Source organism: Suricata suricatta, chromosome 3 (genome assembly GCF_006229205.1).
Source record: "Suricata suricatta isolate VVHF042 chromosome 3, meerkat_22Aug2017_6uvM2_HiC, whole genome shotgun sequence".
NCBI classification, from domain to species: Eukaryota; Metazoa; Chordata; class Mammalia; order Carnivora; family Herpestidae; genus Suricata; species Suricata suricatta.
Window position 1 is genome coordinate 127,962,707 of NC_043702.1, and position 25,951 is coordinate 127,988,657.

Below are 25,951 nucleotides of genomic sequence, written 5' to 3' on the forward strand. Positions count from 1 at the left end.
CCAAAAAAAAAGGAACCAAATTGAAAAATCTTCGTGGAACAAACTTCTGTCTATGGGGTACTAAGTTTATTAATGTAAGTGATAAAAAATTTGAGGAAGTTATAAGGAAATTAATATTTTTTCTTTTTTTCTTTTATAATTTATTGTCACGTTGGTTTCCATATAACACCCAGTGCTCATCCCAACAAGTGCCCTCCTCCATGCCCATCAGCCCCCTTTCCCTCTCCCTGACCCCCATCAGCCCTCAGTTTATTCTTTTTTTTCTTTTAATGTTTATTTATTTTTGAGAGACAGAGACACAGAGTGTGAGCAGGGGAGGGTCAGAGAGAGGGAGACACAGAATCAGAAACAGGCTCCAGGCTCTGAGCTGTCAGCACAGAGCCCAACGTGGGGCTTGAACCCATGAACCATAGATCATGACCTGAGCTGAAGATGGCCCCTTAACCAACTGAGCTACCCAGGCGCCCCCTCAGTTTGTTCTTAGTATTCAAGAGTCTCTTAGGGTTTGCCTCCCTCCGCAACTACTTTTTCCCCCTTCTCCCCCATGGTCCTCTTGTTAAGTTTCTCCTGTTCCACATATGAGTGAATATATGTGGTATCTGTCCTTCTCTGGCTGACTTATTTTGCTTAGCATAGCAATACCCTCAAGTTCCATCCCTGTTGCTACAAATGACCAGATTTCATTCTTTCTCATTGCCATGTGGTATTTCATTGTATATATAAACCACATCTTCTTGATCCATTCATCAGTTGATGGACATTTAGGCTCTTTCCATGATTTGGCTGTTGTTGACAGTGCTGGTATGAACGTTGGGGTACATGTGCCCCTGTGCGTCAGCACTTCTGTATCCTTTGGGTAAGTCCCCAGCAGTGCTATTGCTGGGCCATAGGGGAGTTCTATGAATAATTTTTTGAGGAACTTGCACGCTCTTTTCCAGAGGGGCTTCACCAGTTTACGTTCAACTTTAACAGTATGGGGGGGTGACTGTTTCTCCACATCCTCCACATCCTCACAGCATCTGTAGTCTCTTGGTTTGTTCATTTTAGCTGCTATGACCAGTGTGAGGTGGTATCTCTGTGTGGTTTTGATTTGTATTTCCCTGATGATGAGTGATGCAGAGCATCGTTTCATGTGTCTATTGGCCATCTGATGTCCTCTTTGGAGAAGTGTGTATTCATTTGTTCTGCCCATTTCTTCACTGGATTATTTGTTTTTCAGGTGTGGAGTTCGGTGAGGTCCTTATACATATTGGATACCAGCCCTTTATCTGATATGTCATTTGCAACTATCTTTTCCCATTCCGTCGGTTGCCTGTTAGTTTTATTGATTGTTTCCTTTGCTGTGCAGAGGCTTTTATCTTGATAAGGTCCCAATAATTCAGTTTTGCTCATTTCCCTTGCCTTTGCGGATGTGTCAAGTAAGAAATTGCTGCAGTTGAGGTCAAGGAGGTTGTTTCCTGCCTTCCCCTCTAGGGTTTTGATAGTTTCCTGTCTCACATTCAGGTCCTTCATCCATTTTGAGTTTATTTTTGTGTATGGTGTAAGAAAGTGGTCTAGTTTCATTCTTCTGCATGTTGCTGTCCCAGCACCATCTGTTAAAGAGGCTTTTTTCCATTGGATACTCTTTCCTGCTTTGTCAAAGATTAATTGGCCATACATTTGTGGGTCCAGTTCTGGGTTCTCTATTTATTCCATTGGTCTTTGTGTCTGTTTTTGTGCCAATACCATACTGTCTTGATGATGACAGCTTTGCAGTAGAGACTAAAGTCTGAGATTGTGATGCCTCCTGCCTTGGCCTTCTTCTTCAATATTACTTTGGCTTTTTGGGGTCTTCTTGGTTCCATACAAATTTTAGGATAGTTTGTTCTAGCTTTGAGTAGAATGCTGGTGCAATTTTGATTGGGATTGCATTGAATGTGTAGATTGCTTTGGGTAGTAATGACATTTTAACAATATTTATTCTTTCAATCCATGAGCATGGAATATTTTTCCATTTCTTTGTGTCTTCTTTAATTTCCTTCATAAGTTTTCTATAGTTTTCATCATACAGATCTTTTGCATCTTTGGTTAGGTTTATTACTAGGTATTTTATGGTTTTTGGTGCAGTTGTGAATGGGATCAGTTTCTTGATTTCTCTTTCTATTGCTTCATTGTTGGTGTATAAAAATACAACTGATTTCTGTCCATTGATTTTGTACCCTGTGACTTTGCTGAATTCATGGATCAGTTCTAATAGGCTTCTAATGGAGTCGGTAGGGTTTTCCATGTAGAGTATCATGTCATCTGTGAAATGTGAAATTTTGACTTCATCTTTGCCCATTCTGATGCCTTTTATTTCTTTTTGTTTGCTGATTGCTGATGCTAGGACTTCCAGCACGATGTTATAAGTGGTAAGATTGGACACCCCTGTCGTGTTCCTGATCTCAGAGGGAAAGCTCTCAGTTTTTCCCCATGGAGGTTGATCTTAGTGGTGGGCTTTTCATAAATGGCTTTTATCATGGTTAAGTATGTTCCTTATATCCTGACTTTCTCGAGGGTTTTTATTAAATGAATTTTTATCAAATGTTTTTTCTGCATCTATCAACAGGATCATATGGTTTTTATCTTTTCTTTTGTTAATGTGATGTACCACATTGATGGATTTACGAATATTGAACCAGCCCTGTAACCGAGGAATGAATCCCACTTGATCATGGTGGATAATTCTTTTTATATGCTGTTGAATTCTATTTGCTTGTATCTTGTTGAGCATTTTTGCATCTGTGTTCATCAAGGATATTGGCCTGTAGTTCTCTTTTTGCTGGGTCTCTGTCTGGTTTGGGAATCAAAGTGATGCTGGCTTTGTAGAATGAGTCTGGAAATTTTCCTTCCATTTCTCTTTTTTGGGATAGCTTGAGAAGAATGGGTATTAACTCTGATTTAAATGTCTGGTAGAACTCCCCAAGGAAGCCATCTGGCCCAGGGCTTTTATTTGTTGGAAGATTTTTGATAACTGATTCAGTTTCTTCTCTGGTTATGGGTCTGATCAGATTTTCAATCTCTTCCCGTTTGAATTTTGGTAGTGCATGTGTGTTGAAGAATTTGTCCATTTTTTTCCTAGGTTGTCCAGTTTGTTGGCATATAGTTTTTCATAGTATTCCTTGATGATTGCTTGTATTTCTGAGGGTTTGGCTGTAATAGATCCATTTTCATTCATGATTTTGTCTGTTTGGGTATTTCTTTTCTTTTTGAGAATCCTGGCTAGAGGTTTATCAATTTTGTTTATTTTTTCAAAAAACCAACTCTTGGTTCCATTGATCTGTTCAGTTGGTTTTTTGGATTCTGTATTGTTTAATTCTGCCCTGATCTTTATTATTTCTCTTCTTCTGCTGGGTTTAGGGTGCTCTTGCTGCTCTGCTTCTAGTTCATTTAGGTGTGCTGTTAGATTTTGTACTTGCACTTTTTCTAGTTTCTTGAAATAGGCCTGGAGTGCAATGTACTTTCCTGTTAGGACTGCTTTTGCTGCATCCCAGTGAGTTTTGATTGTTGTATTTTCATTTTCATTTGTTTCCATATATTTTTAAATTTCTTCTCTAATTGCCTGATTGGCCCATTCATTCTTTAGTAGAGTGTTCTTTAACGTCTGTGTTTTTGGAGGTTTTCCAGACTTTTTCCTGTGATTGATTTCAAGTTTCATAGCATTGTGATCTGAAAGTGTGCATGGTATGATATGATCTCAATTCTTTTATATTTATTGAGGGCTGCTTTACGACCCAGTATGTGATCTGTCTTGGAGAATGTGCCATTCGCACTCGAGAAGAAAGTGAATTTCCTAGCCTCAGCATGTAGAGTTCTAAATATATCTGTCAAATCCATCTGGTCCATTGTGTCATTCAAGTCTGTTTCTTTAGTGATTTTCTGTCTAGTTGATCTATCCATTGCTGTAAATAGAGTATTAAGGTCCCCTGCTATTAGCACATTTTTATCAATAAGATTGTTTTTGTTTATGATTGTTTTATGTATTTGGGTGCTCCTGAATTTGATGCATAGACATTTATAATTATTAGCTCTTCCTAATGGATAGACCCTGTAATTATTAATAATGCCCTTCTTCATCTCTTGTTACTGCCTTTACTTTAATTTCCAGTTTGTCTGATATAAGTATGGGTACTCTGGCTTTTTTTGACTTCCAGTCACGTGATAGATATTTCTCCATCCCCTCACTTTCAATCTGAAGGTGTCCTCAGGTCAAAAACGAATCTCTTATTGACAGCAAATAGATAGTTTTGTTTTTTTAATCCATTTTGATATCCTATATCTTTTGATTGGAACATCTAGTTCATTTACATTCAGTGTTATTATTGAAAAATATGGGTTTAGAATCATTGTGTTCTCTATAGGATTCATGCTTGTAGAGGTGTCTCTGGTACCTTGTGTTCCTTCCAACCTTTCCCTCATAGAGTCCCCTTTAGAAATGATTTCTTGTAGGGCTGGTTTAGTGGTAGTGAATTCTTTTAATTTTTGTTTATTTGAGAAAACCTTTATCTCTCCTTCTGAATGACAGGCCTGCTGGATAGAGGATTCTTGGCTGCAAATTTTTTCTGTTCATCACATTGAAGATTTCTTGCCATTCCTTTCTGACCTGCCAAGTTTCAGTAGTTAGGTCCTTAACTACTCTGATATGACTCCCTTTGTATATTAGGGCCATTTCATCTCTAGCTGCTTTTGGAATTCTGTCTTTATCCTTATATTTTGCCAGTTTCACTGATAGGTTGTGCAGAAGATTGATTGAAGTTATGTCTGAGGCAAGTTCTCTGTGCCTCTTGGATTTCAATGTTTGTTTCCTTCCCCAGATTGGGGCCATTCTCAGCTATAATTTCTTCAGCCCCTTCAGCCCCTTTCTCTTCTGGAATTCCCATGATATGGATATTGTTCTGTTTGATTGCATCACTCAGTTCTCGAATTCTCCTTTTATGCTTCTGGATCAATTTATGTCTCTTTTTCTTGGCTTCCTCTTTTTCTTAATTGTGTCTTCTCATTCACCTGTTCTCCTCTCTGCCTCTTCAATCCATGTAGTGGATGCCTCCATTTTATTATGCACCTCATTTATAGCATTTTAAAATTCATCACAACTGTTTTTAAGGTCCATAATCTTTGTAGCAATAGCTTCTCTGGTGTCTTTCATGCTTTTTCAATCCCAGCAATTAATTTTATGACAGTTGTTCTAAATTCTTGGTCAGTTTTGTTGCTTATATCTGTTTTGAGCAATTCTGTAGCTGTGACTTCTTCCTGGAATTTCTTTAGAGGAGAGTTCTTCTGTTTCATCATTTTGGCCAGCTTTCTGTCTCTTGTCAGTTTTAGAAGCTTCTTATGCACTTTGCACCTGCGTGTTCTGCTATATTAAAGGGGGCTCATTGACAGTCCATAGCCTGTCCATTAAGGAAGTGTTCTTTTAATGGTGTCCCTTGGTCTCTCTTGTTGACCCTTTTGCTGTTTTATTTCCCTACTCATAGTGATATTTGGGACTCTCCACCACATGTACTTTGGCTTGTTTCTTGAGGTAGCCCTATGAGACTGTCTTCTTCATGGACTCTTGTCTCTTTTCCTCCAACACGCTAGCAGTTCAGTTTCCTTTGGCTTTAGCCCTTCTTTGTTTGAGAGATGCAGGTGGGATGTATGGAGCTCCCTATTTCTCCACCATCTTGCCTCAAGAAAATTAATATTAAAGCAGAATATTCTCTCCAAGTCATTTATAAAATTATTATAAAAGTTAACTCTTTCACTCAAAATTATTATAGGATACGAATTGTTCAAACCTTAGCTTTAACCCCGACCTTCTCTGTTAAAGTAGCCTCGAGTCTAACTCTATGTATAAACTAATAATGACTCTCCTTTTATTCCCAAGACCTTATAAGAGGTATCTGGATAATTTATGAGGTATTTTTCCAAGTTCTGAAATCTATAAATATACAGGGTGGTAATAATAATATTGAAAGAAGAGGAAATGTGAGTAATGAAGATTTAATATTACCAAAACAATTCTTTCCATTTTTTAAGTAATAGAATTTAAAATGCTGATAAGTAATTCCTATGTATGATAGTACTCAATATTTAGATTGGCTAATTGAAACATATATGTAAAATATATAATACTTAATATAATATTATATAACATACATATTTATAAAACCAGCAGAAGCAGATCCTGTACTTTAGGGTAATAACAGTTGACTAATATTAAACTTTTTAATATATTATATAATATATAATAGAGCATAATATATTAAGTGGTAAATTGATAAGTCATATTTATATATGTGTATAAAACCAATAGATCTTGCACTTTAGGGAAATATATACAATTGACACAGAGTTATGAAAAAGAATCAGTAGCCTTACGTTTGTAGCTCTAAAAGTTAGAGCTCAATGGATAATGGCAGCCTGTGATTTTCTTTGAAGTGTCCTAATAAGTAAACTAAGACCATTTCACCATCATCTAATACATAAACTCATGCTAAGTCAGCTGAAATATATCTGGCCTTTATACTTGTATTCTATAACTTTTTTTAAGTTTATTTCTTTATGTTGACAGAGGGTGGGAAGGTGGGGGAAAGAGAAAGAGAGAGAGAGGGAGGGAGGGATCGACGGGGGGGGGGGGGGGGGAGAGACAGAGGGAGGGAGAGAACTAGTAGGGGAGGGGCAGAGAGAGAGGATGACAGAAGAGCCGAAGCAGGCTCGATGCTAACAGCAGAGAGCCTGATGCACAACTCAAACTCAGAAACTATGAGATCATGACCTGAGCTGAAGTCAGAGACTCAACTGACTGAGCCATTCAGGTGCCCATATTCTTTAATTTCTAGATATCAGTGATATAGAAGGTGTTTGAGGACAGGTCAAATGAGCTCAAGAATTATCAAAAATATTATGGATTATTAAAGTAAAAGACCCTGGAATTGTGTCCTTTGAAGCTGTTGGTTGGGTAGTTTTGAGTTTTCTTAGAAACCATGACCCAAGATATATATAATTCTGTGAAATGTGTATGATTCTGTAAGATACGTGTGCTAATACTGATAATATTCTAGAAGAATGGGCTTGAATCTAGGTTAAAATAGCCACATACAGTCAATTCTGTAATGTGACATGTGTTTCTAAAACTCTTGGAGTTATGCAGAATTGCACAATAAAAATCACAAGTCTTATGGGGAAAAGGGGATTGGGGGCACTATACTCAAAAATTTGGTCAATGACAAAAAAGGACTGAAACTAAATAAAAATGGTAGCTTGTTTTTACAAGTGTTAGATGGTTGCAAAATATATAAATACAACAATATATATAGTACTTTACCTTGAAAGAATCTGGGAAATTTACTTTGTGGTAGTGGGCTTTGGACTAGTTTGTGAGTTTACTAGGAAGCATTTTGGAAGTTGAATAGTACATTATTGCACAATGTGGATGAATGTGGCTTATAGCACATGCGGTGACGTGCAGCAGCTGGTAGATGTTTGCGGTATGTACGTGTAAGAGCATGTTGTGTTTTCATCTATGGCTTGGTTCAGCTGAGTGCAGTGTTCTTTGTTCACCTGGTGTTCCTTACAGATGAAATCATGCATAAACAAACTGAAAAATTCATATAACAGATTGTGCCCTATTATGTTAGTTGTGATGTAATATTCACGTTTTCAAAGCAAGCCTTGTAACAGAACCGATTTGACTACTCGGTTTAAGCAGGTTTGTCTATTAGAAAGAAGTAGCTTGCGTTTGTTAACCTACTGGATTTCTAAACCGTCAGTTACTTTTGAATATGTTCCTAAATTTCTTTTGGAAGTTATTTAGAACTCAAAACGCACAAATGAAAGAAAAACTAGTACTTACATTCTCAAGCTAACCTACCAAACCCAATTTTTATTTCCCTCTTATGAGCTAGATTGATTGGTTGATTGATTTGAGCTAGATTTAGATTAGCAGTTAGAACAGTTTCTTCTCTGAGGAAATCAGTTCTCAGTTCTGTGTCAAGGTGTCAGATCTCAGTTCCTTCTAACTTGTAAATGCGAATTTGGATTCCTGATTTGCTCTTTTATCTTCCTCCCAGTCCTCATTCTGGGCCAGTTGAGATTTGTTTGATGTTGTGAAAGGTGGTGCTAAGGTTGCAATGGCCTAACTAGTGGCACATGTCATTTGTCACTGATTTGTAGCTATTTCATAAAATTTCCAACAGGTGGCAGTAACGTTCCTAAACAAAGGCTTCCTTTCCTGATTCATGTAGGTCTTCTGTACAGGTTCTTATCAGGGTTCTTGTAAAGCCAGAGGACCTGGGGAAGGAGAAACTGTGGTGCTATAGACCATCTGCTTGCTAGGTTTATTACAAAGCTGTATTCTATGTGTTAATATTTAAATTAATCTAACAAACTTTTATTTTTTTTAATGTTTTATTTATTTTTGATACAGAGAGAGACAGAGCATGAGAGGGGGAAGGGCAGAGAGCGAAGGAGACACAGAACCGAAAGCAGGCTCCAGGCTCCAGGCTCTGAACTAGCTGTCAGCACAGAGCCTGACGCGGGGCTCAAACCCACAAACATGAGATCTGACCTGAGCTGAAGCTGGATGCTTAACCGACTGAGCCACCCAGGCGCCCCTAACAAACTTCTTTTAGAAGTACATTTAAATAAAATATGTTCTATGCTTCAACCTTGACTGCATATTTGTAACACTTTTGTAAGAATCTGGAATTCTAAGCTAGAATTTTCAAATTTGGTCCTATATCATGAGAGGCCCCACAAACATGCAGCTCGGTACAACCCAGCCTGTACCTTCAAGCGCTTTGGAGATCTGTGCCCAAGAGCACTATAGTAGAGTCTTCTAAAATGTGAGACCCAGGGGAGGCGTCTTTTGACTAATCCTAATGCAGTGTTAACCATAGCACACCACTATGATGTTTGAATTGTTGAGTGGAAAGGAGGAATGAGTGGCTTAAAGAATCAGGGATGGTTTTTAGATTCAGATTGGACTTCTAGAGAGAAAAAAGGTGGTTTGAACATAAGCATCTATTCCTTCCAGAAACCTCACTATGCCTATAGAGTAAGGGGATTTTCTTTTAAAGACATGGTCCTTCAAGGATAAGGAGGATGAGAAAGAAGAAAGCAAGCCCACAAAATAATGATAACAACAATAACAGGGGCACCTGGGTGGCTCAGTTGGTTGAGCTTCTGGCTTCAGCTCATGTCATGATCTTGCAAGTTCGTGGGTTCAAGCCCCGCATCAGGCTCTGTGCTGACAGCTCAGAGCCTGGAGCCTGTCTTCCGATTCTGTGTCTCCCTCTCTCTCTGACCCTCCCCTGCTCACGCTCTCTCTCTCTCTCAAAAATAATAAATAAAACATTAAGAAACAACCAATAACAATAATAAATTGAAAGCTGAGAAGCAAATGAAATATGGTAAATAACATAGCTGACTTGGGAAAGCCAACTCTTAGACTGTCAATGAAGAAAGCTAAGAAAGAACTTGATTTTTACTATAGAATCTTTCAGTAGCTTAGGAATTGACGACAGGAACATATCTTTTTCATAGATCCCTATCTTTTCCTCTTCCCCAATCCACTAAACAATTGCTTTTCCCACCCCTGCCTCTGTTCTATTCTAAGACTGCAGGCTAAATCTGTGGAGGAAAGAAAACAGTTGGTATATTGGGGCACACTAGGCAAAATTGAGAGCCCAGAACACTTTACCAACTACCAGGAAATGAAGTGAACATCTGCAGACTGATGGGACCCCTCCACCTGTCTTTCCTCGCTTGCCTCTACTAATGTCCAGGCAGAAGGCCAGAAGAATGTTATTTGGGGTATGTAACCCGCTCAAGATATGAACATTCCCAAGACTGGTAGACATCTGAAGAAAAGCTTCCAGCATGAAAAGGAGAAAACGAACAGAAGAAAAAAGAAACTTGGAGGAACAGAGGCAGACAGGAAATAGAAAACTTAAAGAAAAACATCGCTATCAGACAGATAAAATATTACATGCATGAGACAAGAACAGAATGTTACATGGAGCTAAAGAGTTGCCTTGTGCTAAAAAAAAATTTGTCACAGAAATAAAGCTCAAAAGAAGGATTGGAAAATGAAAATGAGGATATATCCCAGAAGGTAGAGGGGAAGAAAAGGTAAAATAGAGTGCCAGTCAAAACAATGAGTTCCAAAACAAGAAAAGCAAGGGAAGGAAATCATTAGCAAAATAATTCAAGAAAATTTCTCATAACTAAAGATAGGAGTTTCCAGATTGAAAGGGCTTACTGAGTGCCTATGGCAAAGCACATTTTTTTGGGAAATTTCTATTTTTCTTTGTTGACATAGAGACAGTCTTACAAATTGCAGAGAAAGAACAGATTACATACTAAGGATCAGAAATCAGAATGGCATGAGACTTCCTATCAGCAACGTCAGAAGCTAGGAAAAAATGAGGATGCCCTCAAACTTCTGAAAGAAAATTACTCCCAATTTGGAATTCTGTATCTAGCTATAAGCCACTAATTACACATGAGAATAAAATAGACATTTTCAGATGTCAAGATTTAAACAAAACCTCCTACACGTTATTTCTCCTAAAGCTAAGGAAATATGTTCTTCACCAAGAGTGAGCATGATGTGGGATAAAGGATGGGAGGTCCAACACAGGGGAGAAGACAAAGGGACCCTCAGGAAAATGGCATAGAGAGAATGGAGTTAAACAACTCTATACCATCTGTGGTATGAGGACAAGCAGTTCAGACCGCAGCAGTCAAAAGGCTGTAGTGAAGACTTTTCCAAGAAGACAAAATTGATAGAGTGGAATGAATTTAAACAACAAATTGAGGATTGAAGCAAATTTGAGATTGAATTAATAATAAGCACATAGAAATTTAAACAAATGAATAATCTGGCAACAGCTAAAGGAGACACAAAAATGTAGTTCAGAGCATACAGAATGCTTATATAGCACCTTCTACATGTTAGGCACTTTGTAGATATTAATTTTTTAATCTTTGTAACTCCACAAGGTGCTGTTTTATAGATAAGGAAACTGAGGCATAGTGAGGTTAAGTAACTTGTCTAAGTACCTAAGCAGCTCATAAATGGCAAAGGTAGGATTTGAACCCAGACAGTCTGCCTTAAGGATCTCTGCTCTTGACCACAGTGCTGTATTACACATCGGTTCACTCTATGGCTGCACTCTACATGGCATATGTAGTCACAGTATTGCTTATCTTTGCCAATATTACTATGGAACCAAATAGGGGCCATGAGAAAGTAGGACGTGTCAAGGTACCTTCTGGGGTAGGAGGAAAGAATCGGCTTCTCATCTTCCATAGTGGAAAGTCAAAAGATAATGTCTAAAATTGGGGTAGAATGTAAATATCAGTACAGCCATTTTATTTAATATTTGATGGTAACTTCCAAAAGCATTGGTTAAGAGAGATGAAAGTCGTCGTTCTGGGGAAGGAAAAGTGTCAGAAGAGGAGGTTGCTGTTTGTATTAACAAGGTCTGTAAAACTAGGAGACCCTAAACTATGTGCATATATTGTTTTATTAACATTAAAATTTAAAAAACAGGGGAAGGCATATACAGTTTACAAAAAAGAAAGTTAATATGCTATTTAAACACAAGGAAAAGATGCTATTCCTCATTTCTAATCTATGAAAGCAAATTAAAGTTAGAATGAGCTGCCAGTTTTTACCTATGAGATTGGCAAATATAAAAATGTTTGTTCTGGAAGAAAATAAGGAAACAAACATCCTAGTCCATTAATACTAAATTGTTTCTGTAGAGGGCAGCCTCAGCAGGATGCATTTTGGCAAAAATAACCATCCTTTCTGGTCCAAAATCAATCTAACCTCTAAGAATTTGTCCTGCACATCTCACACAGTCATTGCAGTTGCACCATTGTTTATTATAACACAAGAACAGACCCAACCAAAATATACACCCATAGGAGATGATTTCAATGCATTACGTTAAATCTGCATGATATTCCACTATGCATGCCCCTATCAAAAAGAAAGTAGCTCCATGTGTACTACTTTGAAACAATTTCCAAGATACATTGTTAGGGGGGTGGGCAGGGTGGGAGGCAAGTGCAGAAATGTGTGTGTATAGTATACTATGATTTAGGTAAAAAAATGCCATGTGCATATAAGCATGTGTGAGTGTATATGAGTGCACGCAGGTGCGTGTGTGTTTGTGCGCATGTGCATAACTCTAGAACTAAACAGAAGAAGCCCTTAGCAGTGGTTGTTTCTGAGGAGAAAACTGGAGACCTGGTGGATCAGAATGTGAGGGAGACGAACTCATCACTATCTGACCCTTTTTAACCTTTTACTTTTTAATCAAATGAACGGGTTAATATTCTTAAAGACTACTGATGACAGAAGTATTCTGTAACTTAGGATGGAGAGAGAAGATGGGGAGTGGGGGGGAATGGAAAGAAGAAACCTACCTGTCCTAAAAGGACATTTCAGTTTTTTATGTTGAATTTCAAAAACAGGGAATGTGAATTAAAAATGCACTAAAGTCCTAGGCAGTTAACTGGAAGGGTATGTTGTATTGATGCCAATCCATGAGTTTCGCATTACTAAAGTACAGTGCTGTGAAGTCAGCTGGATTTCATATCACTCGCCGGTCATGAATTTGTAGTGGGACATTAAGCTGACCATTAAAACAGCTCAGCTTGTATTTATCTGCAGTAAACAAGAGAAATTGACTCTGATTAAAGAAGACTAGAAACTTGTTGACATTTTTATGTTAGATGATTATAAACTAATAGATTATAAAAGTAACCTCTATTGGAATTTTTCAGGAATGTTAAAAAAGATATTTTCTTCTCTTTGCCTCTTTGTTAAATAAGACTTAACTGCAATAATACTGGGGAACAGGTTTTCTATGGATCATAAATGCTGTGCCTGTGATTTAATGTATCATTTTTGTTTATATTTCTTCCGGCAATATATTTCTTCCAGCAAATTCAAAACTCCAAGACCAGGAGAGTAAAATATAGAAGAATTTGTTCTACACAGATCTCCTGTAGAGAGAGACCCTTTTCCCATGTGAGAAGATGGGAAAATGTTTTTTTTTTTTTTTTTTTACCATAGGAATATTTTTATTATAATGTTAGGTAATGAAAATTCAGAGACTATTAGTAAGAGAAATTGCTTATAAGTAATTTTATTTTGTCTTATTTCATAGTTTTCCAAGTAGTATTAGCGATGAGCCTAATAAATTATATTAGGCTAACAAAGTAATCGTCTTCCAGCTCTTAATATGGCCCAGCCTCCCACTTCAGATTGCAGATTGCCAGTGACCAACACAGAAACTAAATAAAGGAAATACGAACCACAGGGTTATTGGACAGCTGTTGTATTTCATTAAAAAACTTTTTTTAGTGTTTTATTTATTTTTGAGAGAGAGCGAGCAAGCGAGAGAGAGACAGAGAGAGAGTGACAGAGTCAAGGAGGGGCAGAGGGAAAAGGAGACACAGAATCCAAAGCAACTCCAGGCTCTGAGCTGTCAGCACGAACTGTGGCTCGAACTCACGAACCACAAGATCATGATCTGAGCTGAAGCCGGATGCCCAACAGACTGAGCCATCCATTCACCCCAAGCTCTTGTATTTCAAACCATCATTTTATGAATCCAGACAACTTTCTAATGTTCTATTGTTAGCCTCATGTTAAGATTTTAGTCCCCTCCCCCCATATTGGGAAAATTACTGTATTTCCACAGTACTGTTTTTGTTGTTGTTGTTATTGTTGTTGTTGCTGAGGCACAAAATGTGCTGTGTTTTTCTGTGAACTAAAGCAAGTTTCTGTGCTTAATACTAGTTACACCATCCTATTGGATACTAGTTACACCATCCTGTTATAAACCAGTTACACCATCCTATTAGATTTGAGGTGATAGATGTCATAGGTAATACTTTATGACTAAACCCAGCTTCCTTACTTTGTAACTAATTCATAAAATCTATTCTGTCTAGGACCCAGAAAAGTCAAAACCAGACAGCATCCGAGTTGCTCCTAGTTGTTGTCCTTCACTTGGGCAGTTAGCATCCTTCTCAAGTAACAGGCACATTCTAAGTTTTTCGTACATTGGCTGTTTCTAGAACTGGATATAAAAGTCAGTCCACTTTAGGGTTATATCAGTTTTTTATTGACCTTTTCAAAAAAGTATTATCTGTGTTCACTCCCTAATGGATTTTTCTGTACCTCCACATCTGGCTTTGTCTGTCACTGAAATTTGTGCCAGTATCAGAGGTGTGATGATAAGTTCCACGGCTGCAGTGGAACCTCCTCTGTCTGGAATGGTTGGCTCTCCTCCCCACATCATGCTCCCCTTTCTTTTCTTTTCTTTTTTTTTAATGTTTTCAATTTATTTTTGAAAGAGTGAGAGAGCAGAGGAGGGACAGAAAAAAAGGGGACAGAGCAGGCTCTATGCTGACAGCAGTGAGCCCATGTGGGGCTCAAACTCAAGAACTAAGAGATCATGACCTGAGGCGAAGTTGGACCCTCAACCAACTGAGCCACCCAGGCACCCCTTTGCTCCCCTTTCTTGACTTGTATTAACTTCTACGTGCTGTTTTCCTCACTGTACCTTCCTTACTCTCTCCCACTTGTAAGTGTGACTATCTGAAGTGCAGATACCTGCTTCACTTGCCTTGTCCATTTTCTGTAGATGATGTCACTTTTTTACCAGAATGTTCACCACTGAAGCCATTATGTGTAGTTCCCCTTCTTCATTCTCTCCCTCACCTCCCCAGAACCTCGTTCTCATGTGACTACAGAACCACCATCCGTTTGGTCCTTCTAACTTTATATTGCCCATTTCTTTCTACCTGGGTATCTTAATGACTACCCTTCTGTCTCTTTTTTATTCTTTTTTGTTCCTCCTAGATTACTCATTTCACTACTTGTTTGGCATTATCTCCTTTTTAAATTTAAAAAAAAATTATTTATGAGAGAGCACAAACGAGGGAGGGCAGAAAGAGAAGGGGACAGAGGATCTGAAGCGGGCTCTGTGCTGACAGTAGTGAGCCCATGTGGAGCTTGAACCCACGAACCACGAGATCATGGACCTCAGCCGAAGTCGAACACTCAACTGAACCACCTAGGTACCCCAGCATTTCCTCCTCCTTCTCCTTCTCCTCCTCCTTTTTCTCATCCTCCTCCTCCTCTTCCTTCCAGCACAGAGCCCAATGTGGAGCCCAAACCCACCAACCGTGAGATTGTGATCTGAGCTGAAGTTTAGCATTTAACTGACTGAGGCCCCCAGCCCCCAGCATAATCTTCGTAAAGCACTAATTGAATCATGTTTGTGTAAACCTTTCTTAAACACCTTTACTGGATCTTCATATCTATGGGATGAGGCCCAAATGTGCACTGGCACTAAGACCCTCTGTATTCTGACCCAGGCTTGGCTCTCCAATGTCGCCTTTCTTTACCCACCACAGAAATCTGGGCTCCAGCCTCATGGACTGCTTCGGCTTCCCAGGTATTCCCCTGCACATGGGCTTCTGCTCACATTGAGCCATCCACCTGGAATGTCTGGCTTTATTTCGTTCCACCCACCTCTTGTATGATAATCCCATGTATCCTGAGGCTTGGCAGTCTTTTTCTTCATTCCACTAATCAGAATTCGCCTGCATTTATGTCTGATAAACAGCTCTTTTTGTCCCTCTGATACTGAATGTAAGTCCTTAATGTTTTCAGCAAGTTGTTGCTATGTATCTACTTTATCAGGTTGGAACTTCTTACATGACAGGCCTTTGTCCTTCACATTGGTATCACCATAGAAACTAGCAGGTTGTTTTGTGCATTGTTGTAGGTTTAGTGTGTGTATCTTGAGTGAATGACTGATGTGAGACACATTGGAGATACCCTTGCCTGATTTTTTCCAGGTGAAGCACTTCAAAGTGAAAAAAAAATAATCTTAGATGTGGGAAGTATTTTTTTTCCCCTATAGGAAAAAAAAAAAAAACCATATCCACTTCAGAGAAGTACTTGACAAATGCATTTGGAGAATTCTAAATATCATTGTGCAGTCACGAGGGTTCTACACAATTATTACATCCACAAGTTGGTTCTGAGATGTGCAGAGTGGGTAACTGTATTGCCCAGGTTAACAAGTCCCAGTACTGGATTTGCTTCTTTGCTAAGGTCAGATATGAACTTTTAGACTGTGATACTTGATGTTAATATCATGACTGCAGTTGTATTAGTGAGCAAGGGATCTCTGCTTGCTTTTAAGATTTTGTTAGTAGTAAATAGCTTGTTTGAGATAGTTTTTGTTTCTATACAGAATGGTAATAGAAAATAAATTCTTCGAATGAAAAAAAATGACCTTTTTATCCTGCATTTGAGGTTGATAGCATAAACGTGTGTGCTCTTGTTGGAGTTTGGTTATTAAGTGATTAAGTACTATATCAAAATCACACAAGCAGATTTAGCAGCTAATTCAGACAGAGGGTTTATTGCTTTAGGAAAGAAAATTTGCGCCTGTTACTAGAACTCTTCTGTTCTTTCTGGAAGGACTGACTTTATCAAAGGCAGTTGTGGGGCAGTGAAAATGGCACAGGCTTTGAAGTTGCCCTAACCTGAATTCAGATTCCATCTCTTCTCATCTTTAACCCTGAGCCTCAGCTTCTTATCAGATGAGATTTTTATTAGGCTTTGAAAGAGGAATGCCGGACCTACAACATAAATTCTAGTTTGAGACAAACTTCAGTTCTCTCCAACTCTTATACAGTCCTGGAACCAGTGAGACAGAGAGTAGGTGTTGTATTTCTCAGTTTGCTTGAATAGGTTTAAATAAACCCAATAAAGAAATTTGAGGTGTGACATGTTAGGAAACATCCTGTCTCTATATCTCATGACTTTACTCATTTGTTTTTTTTCTACTTTTACTTGCACACTTTGGCAAATTCCTTCCTTCTAAAGTATGGTCATATTTCACCACTCTGTTATATAAAAAGGTAGAAAAATGGGGGTGGAGTTGTTTATAATGGATCTTGAGATTTATTTTTGAGACTTGATCTAGGCTTTGGCTGCCATAGAACCTTTTCCAAAAGGAAAATACATGATTCAGATATATTGAGCAAAATTAGCTAAACATAATTTACTGTCTTTAGTTGGTCTCTCGTTTGTTCTCTCCACCCCTACTTCCTTCCTTCCTTCCTTCCTTCCTTCCTTTCTCTCTTTTTTTTTCTTTCTTTCTCTCTTGCTTTCTCTCTTTCTTTTTCTCCTTCCTTCCTTCTCTTTCTCTCTTTTTCTTTCTCTTTCTTTCTCTCTCTTATTCTTTTTCTCCTTCCTTCCTTCCTTCCTGCCTTCCTGCCTTCCTTCCTTTTTTTCAGAGTTGGCTAAACTGTTTACCAAAGCCTTTTTAGTTTATCTTTCAAACAGAAGGGTTTATGAATCAGCAGATTGCTGGAAAATCCAGTTGGGTTTGTGTCCAAAACAGACTAGAGCTTCCTTCAAGGATGAAGAATGGCTTATTAAGACTTTCCTGACACCCACCTGTCCTGTGATGTCTATAGTAACAGTGTTTAAGAAGAGAAGCTTTGGAAATTCTCACTAAGGCATTGTGTTTACTGGATTGTTTTGATAACTTTCTTTTCTCTGAAATTTACAGCCTATTTTCTTTCCTGATATGGTTAGAAATTTGAATGTTAACTTTTTCCCCACTTTAATTGATATTTAATATAGCAGAACAGGAAATTCCTATCCTTTTCATTTTTTCCATCTGGTTATAAAAGAATTCATATTTTGTCTGTGTTTGGCATGTTCTTTCCAACTGTAGAGAGTAGAGAATAGGAAAAATTCATGATAGAAAAGAATAAAGAATATGAATTCCTTTTAAAAAATGATTTTTAACATTTATTCATTTTTGAGAGACAGAGACAGACTGGGAGGGGCAGAGAGAGAGGAAGACACAGAATCTGAAGCAGGCTCCAGACTCTGAGCACAGAGCCTGAAATGGGTCTCAAACTCACAAACCATGAGATCATGACCTGAGTCGAAGTTGGATGCGTAACTAAGCCACCACGCGCCCCCAGAATACGAATTCAAAAGATAGAAAGGAAATAAAAGAATGAATTCAAAAGAGAGTTGGTAATAAAGAAAGAATATTATTATATCTCAGTTCATGTTTTCACATAAAGAAAACCTAAAGGCCTTTAGATTTTTTCCCTCCCACTTTAATCAGAGTAGTGTCATCAAAAAGCCAAAAATGTATTTAAACAAAACTTTTCTAATTAATTTTCAAAAGTAGGAATTAAAGAGAAGTATTCTGATTATATATGAGGATGTGTGTAATGAGAAGCAGAGAAGCTGGGGAGAGTCAGTGAGTGTGAATGGAAGGAAGGAGAGACAAATAAACAACATGTAAAAAATACATCAGAAGATCATTGGCAGCGCATGTCACAGTTAGATAAAAATAGCTTTGGGATAGCCACCATAAACTAGAAAGTTCTAGATAAGCCTCCCAAAACAGAAACTGCAAGCACAATAGGAGTAAGGAGACAATTTGGCCTTTTCTTCTTCTTCTTTTTTTTTTTTTTCCAGTCTATTTATTTATTTTAAGTAAGAGAGGATGCCACCTGGGGGCGGGGGTGGGGGGAAGAGAGAGAGAGGGAGGGAGGGAGGGAGGGGGAGAGAGAGAGAAAGAATATCCAAATGTGGGGCTCAATATCAGAAACTGAACCTTGAGATCAGGACTTGAAGCCTAAATCAAGAGTTGGTTGCTTAATGGACAGAGGCACCCAGGCACACCTAATTTGGCCTTGTCTAATAAGCTTTAACATCAGTGATACAGTAGGATTATAGGTGAAAGATGAGCTTTTGCAACTAAATGTGTTACTTGGATTAGTAAATTAGAATTACACTTAATATTCAAAAGCTTTTCCAAGGCTTAGCAATGAATTTAACTGCTCTGATGTATTTATGCCTAATAATACATTCAGGTATGGTGACCTGTGTGAGTTCAGGCCGCTGCAGCAGAGTACTATAGACTGGGTGGCCTAAACAGTAATCATTCACTTCTTACAGTTCTGGAGGCCAGCAGGTCCCGGGCTTGGTGTCTGCCGAGGGCCCTCTTACAGGTTGCAGACTGCCAACTTCTCGTAACCCCACATGGCAGAAAGAGGGCATGGATGCTCTCTGGGGTCTCTCTCATAAAGGAACTAATCCCATAAAGCTCCCAGTGCACATGACTTCTAAACTGAAATTGTATTCCAAGTTAAAGTATCTGTCAGGTAATAGAAGGGATAAATCCAGAAGGATGAAAAGGTGACAGGGAATCCGCAGATCATTGGTGCGGTCCCAGGGTGGCAATCATGTAGCTGGCCGAGGGCGCACCTGGCAATTAATGAAATTCTGTCTATTAAGGATGCAACTTCCTGCATTATTTACAGGACTTTTTTTTTTTTTTTTTTACCAAAAAACAAAAACATTTTTGGCACTCATAGCACTCAGTAAGTACTGAGTACAATCAAACATTGAACAAGAAAGCATAATATTTTCAGCATTTTCCAACCCGTAATATTCTTTTAAATTTCATGTTCACATGTATGGGTATGCTCTCAGACTTTAAATGTGCATCATGAAAGTTTTAAGAAATTTGGAAGGTTTGTAGGGGATAATTTTAATTATGGAGCAGCTGATGTTACACGTTACAGGGTAGCCCATAATCATCAAGTTTCACAAATTCAAACTGGAACTTCTCTGAGGATAAAACTGTATTTTAAAATCACTGGTGTGACCCGACTGTCTCTCGCCAATGAGATGGAAGCAGTCATATTTATTTTCTGACGTGAGGGGGAAAGAGATGTCTCCATTTCGTGTTCTGATTTCTCTGGGTAGCCTCCTGAGAGATGTAATTGTGAGAGTGTGATTCTGCCCTTCATTACTAAGGACACTTCCCGTAGCAAATTCATTAATCCTTCTTCTATGCCTCAAGTTGTGTCACCCATAATAAAATACCAAATATTAGACTTCCCTAAAATGTAGCTATCTTTCACTTATTTTATTTTATTTTATTTTTTGCCTATCAATACGACATTTTTAAGACCAGCATGTTAAATACATTATTTCATTTTAAATTAGTTTAAAAAATCCACGGTGTTTGTTTTTTAGTTTACTGTATCCGGGGACAGATTTATTTGTTAACAATAACCATGTTTGAAAGTAGGTTAAAGAACAGTATCACCACAGGGTGGCTCAGTCAATTAATCCGACTCTTGATTTCTGCTCAGGTCATGATCTCGCAGTTTGTGGAATCGATCCCCATGTTGGGCTCTGTGTTAGCTGCATGGAGCCTGCTTAGGATCCTCTCTCTCTACCCTTTCCCTGCTCACGGTCTCTCTCTCTAAATAAATAAATACACTTAAACAAAATTTAAAGAATAGTATGGCCACATAATCGCAAGTCTTGAGTATACTGAAAACTAACATCTTTGTTTTTGTTGGAATTCATTGCTATGTCACTGAAACATATATAGAGTATTTTCAAGTTTTTTATTGGTAGGGAACATTTCTTTGTCTTTAGCTTCAAGAATAATAAATTTAGATACCAGATTTTATTGGCAAGAGAAAATATGTTATCCCTTGATCTATCCCTTGATAGAGAAGTTTGACTTGTTTCAAAGCAAAGGGTAAATCCTTGTCTGAGCTGTTTGTGTTGCTGAACTGCATTGTGGGTTTTTTGTAGGGTCACTGTTCTGGAATTGAATGAATTGATTACATACCTTGTGCTATAATTCTGGTACCTTTTATACTGTTTGATTTTGCCTTTTCTAAAAGAATATCTAATTCATTTCTTCTTTTTTTAAGTTTATTTATTTATTTTGAGAGAGAGAGTGAGAGAAAGCAAGTAGGGTAGGGAGAGAGAGAGAGAGAGAGAGAGAGAGAGAGAGAGAGAGAGAGAGAGAGAGAGAGAGAGAGAAAGTACCAAGCAGGCTCCCCACTGTCAGTGCAGAGTCTGACTTGGGGCTCGAACTCATGAACTGTGAGATCATGACCTGAGCCGAAATCAAGAGTCAGATGTTTAACCAACTGAGCCATCCAGGTACCCCTCTAATTCATTTCTTATAGTATAGATCTCTTTTTTTTTTCTTTTTTTTCTTTTGTACAAGGGGTAAAGAATAGCCATACAACTGAGAAAAAGGGGCTCCTTATTTTCTTGAATTGGATTTCAAGATTGACTGAATATTTCCTGAAGAACACACAGTCTGGGACCAAGTGATTGACAATATCGCTCTTCCCCTCTCCTCACTTATTCACTTCTGTCTTCTGTTCTCTTTTTTCCTCTGTATTCTAGAAGCCAGATGTTCAGAAAACATTCACACATTATCACTCAAAATTATCATTCTCAAGCCAGGAGCTGCTTCTCCGCATGTGGGTAATATTGCTGTATCTACTTGCGGAAACAAATGAAAAAGCACAAGTAGAATGAAATTCAGTGTACTGTTCCAGTAGATATACATTACATGACATCTGACGTCCTACACTCCGAAGAAAAGTCACAACTGGCGATAAACCCAATCTGGAGCAATATACAAGCTCTTTTATAAAATTAATAACATTATAGAAAATTTGGAAGAATACAGAGAGCTACGAAGAGAAAAAATAATAACCCCAAAATGCCACGTAAGATAAATTTGGAGAAGTAGTTTAGTTCAGTATACCATAGTGGTTAAGAGAAAGCACTCCCAGAGCCAATGAAATGTGGATTCTGGCTCTACTAGTTTGTGACTTTGCACAGGTTACTTACCCAAACCTGTCTGTGTCTCCATTTCATCATATGTAAAATGGAAAATAATAGCATTTGCTTCTTAAAAAAAATTTTTTTTTAGTGTTTATTTTTGAGAGAGTGAGAAAGAGTGCGAGTGAAGAGGAGCAAAGAGAGAAGGAGACACAGAATCTGAAACAGGCTCCAGGCTCCAAGCTTTCAGCACCAGGCCCAACGTAGGGCTCGAACTCACAGACCTGAAGATCATGCCCTGAGCTTAACTGACTGAGCCACCCGGGCGCCCTTTTTTTTTTTTTTTTAATGTGGCATTTACTTCTTAGGTTGTTTACCTTAGAATTCTTTTTTCCTAGAGGGCACCTGGGTGGCTCAATTTGTTAAGCATCTGACTCTTGGTTTCATCTCAAGTCCTGGTCTCTTAGTTGATGGGATCAATCCCCATATTGTGCTCTGCACTGACAGCATGGAGCCTGGTTAGGATTCTCTCTCCTCACCCCCACCCTTCGCTTGCTTGTGTTCTCTCTCTCTTGTTCTCTCAAAAATAAATAAACATTAGAAAAAATTATTTTTCCTGTGAAACTGCTGTTAGAATTTTCTCATTTTTTCCCCTTTGTTTTGATGTTTCTTGACTTACTTTTGGAGTTCTACTAGATTTTAGCTTGCTGTAGTTAGTTGTAAGGGAACAATGGAAATTGAGTGAAATTGAATGAACCTGAGGTATGCAGTAGTATTTTGAATTCATAGTATGTGTAAATGTTGTTGTGTTAGTGGTATGCTAAAGATGACTGTATCATAACATCTGTGCTTTTTCTAAGTGGATTTTTTGGAAATAGCACTCAGTTGCAAATTTTCTGTAGAACAAAGACAAAAATGCCTACTGACGATATTTTCTGGAAACTAATATGTGCAGTATACAGGCAAGGTGGCCCAGTAGTACTTCAGTTGTGACAGCAGATTAGCTTCACAGGAAATCAACAAGCCTCACAGGTCATTGGATTTATGTTTTGAAGCCTCTGAAGAAAATGAGTTTTTGAAAGTTTTATTAAAGTATACCTTAAGCTCTCTTTTTAAATGAAGAGAGACAATATCACAGGTGCGTCCTTGGCTCTCTGAGCACATTTAGAGATATTAACCATTAATATCCAACTCTATCCCCAAATGATTTTAGTTGTTTATTGTTGGTTGTTAATGATTTTTTTCATAGAAATAGCAATGTTACTTTTGTACCTGTAGCATATTCTTACCCATATGATGAAAGAAAACTAGAAAAAGATTTGCTTGTACTTGAGTTTAGCTTATTTTTCTTCGAAGTAGGGTCCTATTCATATGTATGCCTGAGTATTAGGAAGTTGACTGATCTTTGATTTTGCCGACTCCCTACAACGCTTCCGTCTCTGCCAGTAGGCATTTCCGGTAAGGAAATGTAGGATATTAAGCTGTCATGACTGGAAGAGCAAGGTAAAGCTCTACTGCTTAGCCAGAAGTTTGGGAAACATTGTGTGGCCATCTCAGTTGTCACTTCTTGGAATCTGCTTTTTCTAAACACAAGTACTTTGCTAACGCCTACCACTAACAGGCCTTCAAGTCTTTATAATGCTCTTTTTATCAGAAGGGAAGGGTATATGTATGCGTGCTTCGTGTAGGCCCATCCTATACAAATAAACTGAAATAAAAATTAGAATTTCAGAAGCATTTCTGAAAAAGTGGGTGACCTTAGTGTTTGTTATTCCAATTATAGACAATGATTTCCTTTTCTAAAATGAACTCTGGAAAGAATGTAGTGGGAAGACCACAATATCAGAATGCCAATCTGGTTTATGGGGAGACCTTAATAGAAATTGTGTTTATGGTTAGAAGCAGCTGTGTTTCTGGTCACCTGCTGTTCAAATGAGGGAGCGCACACGTGCAGGCTGTGTATACCCCAGCTTGCCTGCTGCTGGGGCGCGTTGGTGCTCGGAAGAGGAGAAGATAGGAATTAACAGGGATTTTCTGGTGTATTTGTTAACTTGTTTTGTAAGAAATAAAAGTGATGTGCATGTCATTTTTAATTATATGCAGTTAGCATAATAACACTTAGTACCACAACGCACGGCTGTGGGTTCCTAAGAAGGTAAAAATTACTCCAACAAGCAACTTCCATGGGTCAGGATTCTACCTAGTACAAGTATATCCTAACTGGCTAAATGAAGAAATGACTGTCTTCCCTTGATGTATAATTCTTTTGGCTTCAATAAGTCACTTGAAACCATATAAGACTGAGATGTATTCTTTACGTTTTTGTTTCAACACGACCTTTATGGCGCTAGCTCTAGCATCAGAAGGCAGGTGTGTGAGCTCCCTGTCCTCAAGATACTGCCAAGTCCTCCCAACTTTAGATACTTATGAAAGGTTTGATAAGTGAAATATATTCTTTCATCTATCTATCCATCCATCCATCTATCACTTTTTAAGTACCTGCTAATGCCAGACATTGTTCTAAGCTCTGTGGATAAGCCAAAAATAAGACAAAGCCTCTGCTCCTTCCCTGCTCCCCCCCACCCCCATTTATTTAACGTTCCAGTGGGGAAAGCGCATTGAACGTCAGTATGCACTACAATGTTAGGTAATGATGAGGGCTATGAAGAGGAAAAAATGGTGCAGGGTATAAAAAAAAAGTACAGAGAATGTGATCAACTCTAGGTAGGAAATAAGACAAAGAAAATAATTTTAAATTTGGTTGAAGGATAAATAAGAGTGGGCCAATTTCCTGTTCCCAACAGTGGTTCTCAGATTTAATCAGGTATAAAAAAGTGCTTTTTGCAGAACACAGTAAAGTGTTGTTGTAATTAACCTTCATATATCTGAAAATGTCATTATTGATCTGATTTTGGAATTGTTCCAGGGTTCTTTAAGGTTAATTAACAGTAAAAGATTCTAACATTTAAAAATATATTTAAGCAGAAAAAATCGCATGCTTGAGAAAATTGTATAGGTGAACCTTTTCTGTATCATTTGGGAAAAGATTGCTGTTGCTCTGTTTCCTCATCAGAACAGTAGCATTTGTTCAATAGCATAGTTTGAGAACTACTGCACTACAGTCCATCAAATGGACAGTCACCCATGTGGGTTAGCTGTTTGTTAAGTGGTAGATAACAGATCGATACTGTGTTCTTCTCCTCTCTGTCCTGTTCTTCTGTCTGGAGTGGCAGGTAGGATCTGCTCAGAGATACAAACTGTGAATATTTTAATTGATCAGTTGTGACCTGCTAACCTCAGCAACTGAGCAGCTATATAATGTGTTAGGTCATCATACCAATAATTCAGATTATATCATTGACCTGCCTGCCTTTTTTGGAATGTAGGAGGGGGGAAAACCCTAAATGTATGTCTGATTTTAAAATAGGTTGAAGTGATGACTAAGTACGGTGATATCATCTATAATTTTATCACATCTAGTTGACTTAAGTAGTTAAGAGCCACTCAGCTTATAAAATTACTGTTTTCTTTATTTTTAAGATAAAATACTAGTTTAAGAGCTGAATGAAGGCATATAGGGATATACAATTTTTCTTTTCTAAATTTGAAATATTTCTGCTACGATAAGGTAATCTCTGGAGAGAATTCACTATAGTAATATGTGCATTAGCAGATATATACTTCTGTATATACAACATTAGTTTTAAGATATTTACCCGGTTTTTGTACTTTGAAAGGCTCATGTTTTGATTCATCATGATAGCATTAAAATAAAAATCACTGAGCTGTGTATTATTTTCCATTTCCCTAAAATATGACAGATTTTAACATTTTGAAAATTTTAAAAAAGAAGTCTCTTTCTTAAAATGCAGAGATGCACACATCCACCCTATTGCCCCTTAGGACAGAAAAAAATGAATTTCCCGGCCTGGCAAATCCATTGCTTCTCCTGAAGTAGATTGCCTGTACCCTGTGCCATGAAAAGAGGTGCGGTGAGTAAGGAAGGGTGCCTGTTGTTTAGTGCTCTGTAGCAGAAGGACGGGGAAAGAAAAAAAGGATTGAGTTTGACTGGCATTGGCTCTGGCTTTTCTGCATTCCAAACTGTCTGAGGCACAGAGCGAGAGCAACAGAGAGAGAGCAGGAGCGCCAGCCAGTGCGAGCACGGGCAAGGACGGGATACAAGTGTTCTGAGTTTCTGACTGGCATGCCAGGAGGATCATGTTAGCAACACCCAGAAACTTTGCAGAATGCAGACCCCAG

At 38.2% G+C, this 25,951-nt stretch overlaps 1 protein-coding gene and 1 long non-coding RNA gene across 6 annotated transcripts in view; one reads left to right on the plus strand and one right to left on the minus strand.

Annotated features, from left to right (window-relative positions):
• RASAL2 (RAS protein activator like 2) overlaps nucleotides 1–25,951 on the plus strand; it is a 353,784-nt gene that overhangs the window by 187,715 nt on the left and 140,118 nt on the right. The gene's annotated exons all lie outside the window — the stretch shown is intronic.
• Nucleotides 13,142–15,532, minus strand: LOC115288110. Its single transcript, XR_003906811.1, has 2 exons — nucleotides 15,443–15,532; nucleotides 13,142–13,314 (listed from the first exon to the last, which is right to left on the minus strand). It is a non-coding gene; the product is annotated as an uncharacterized LOC115288110 (long non-coding RNA).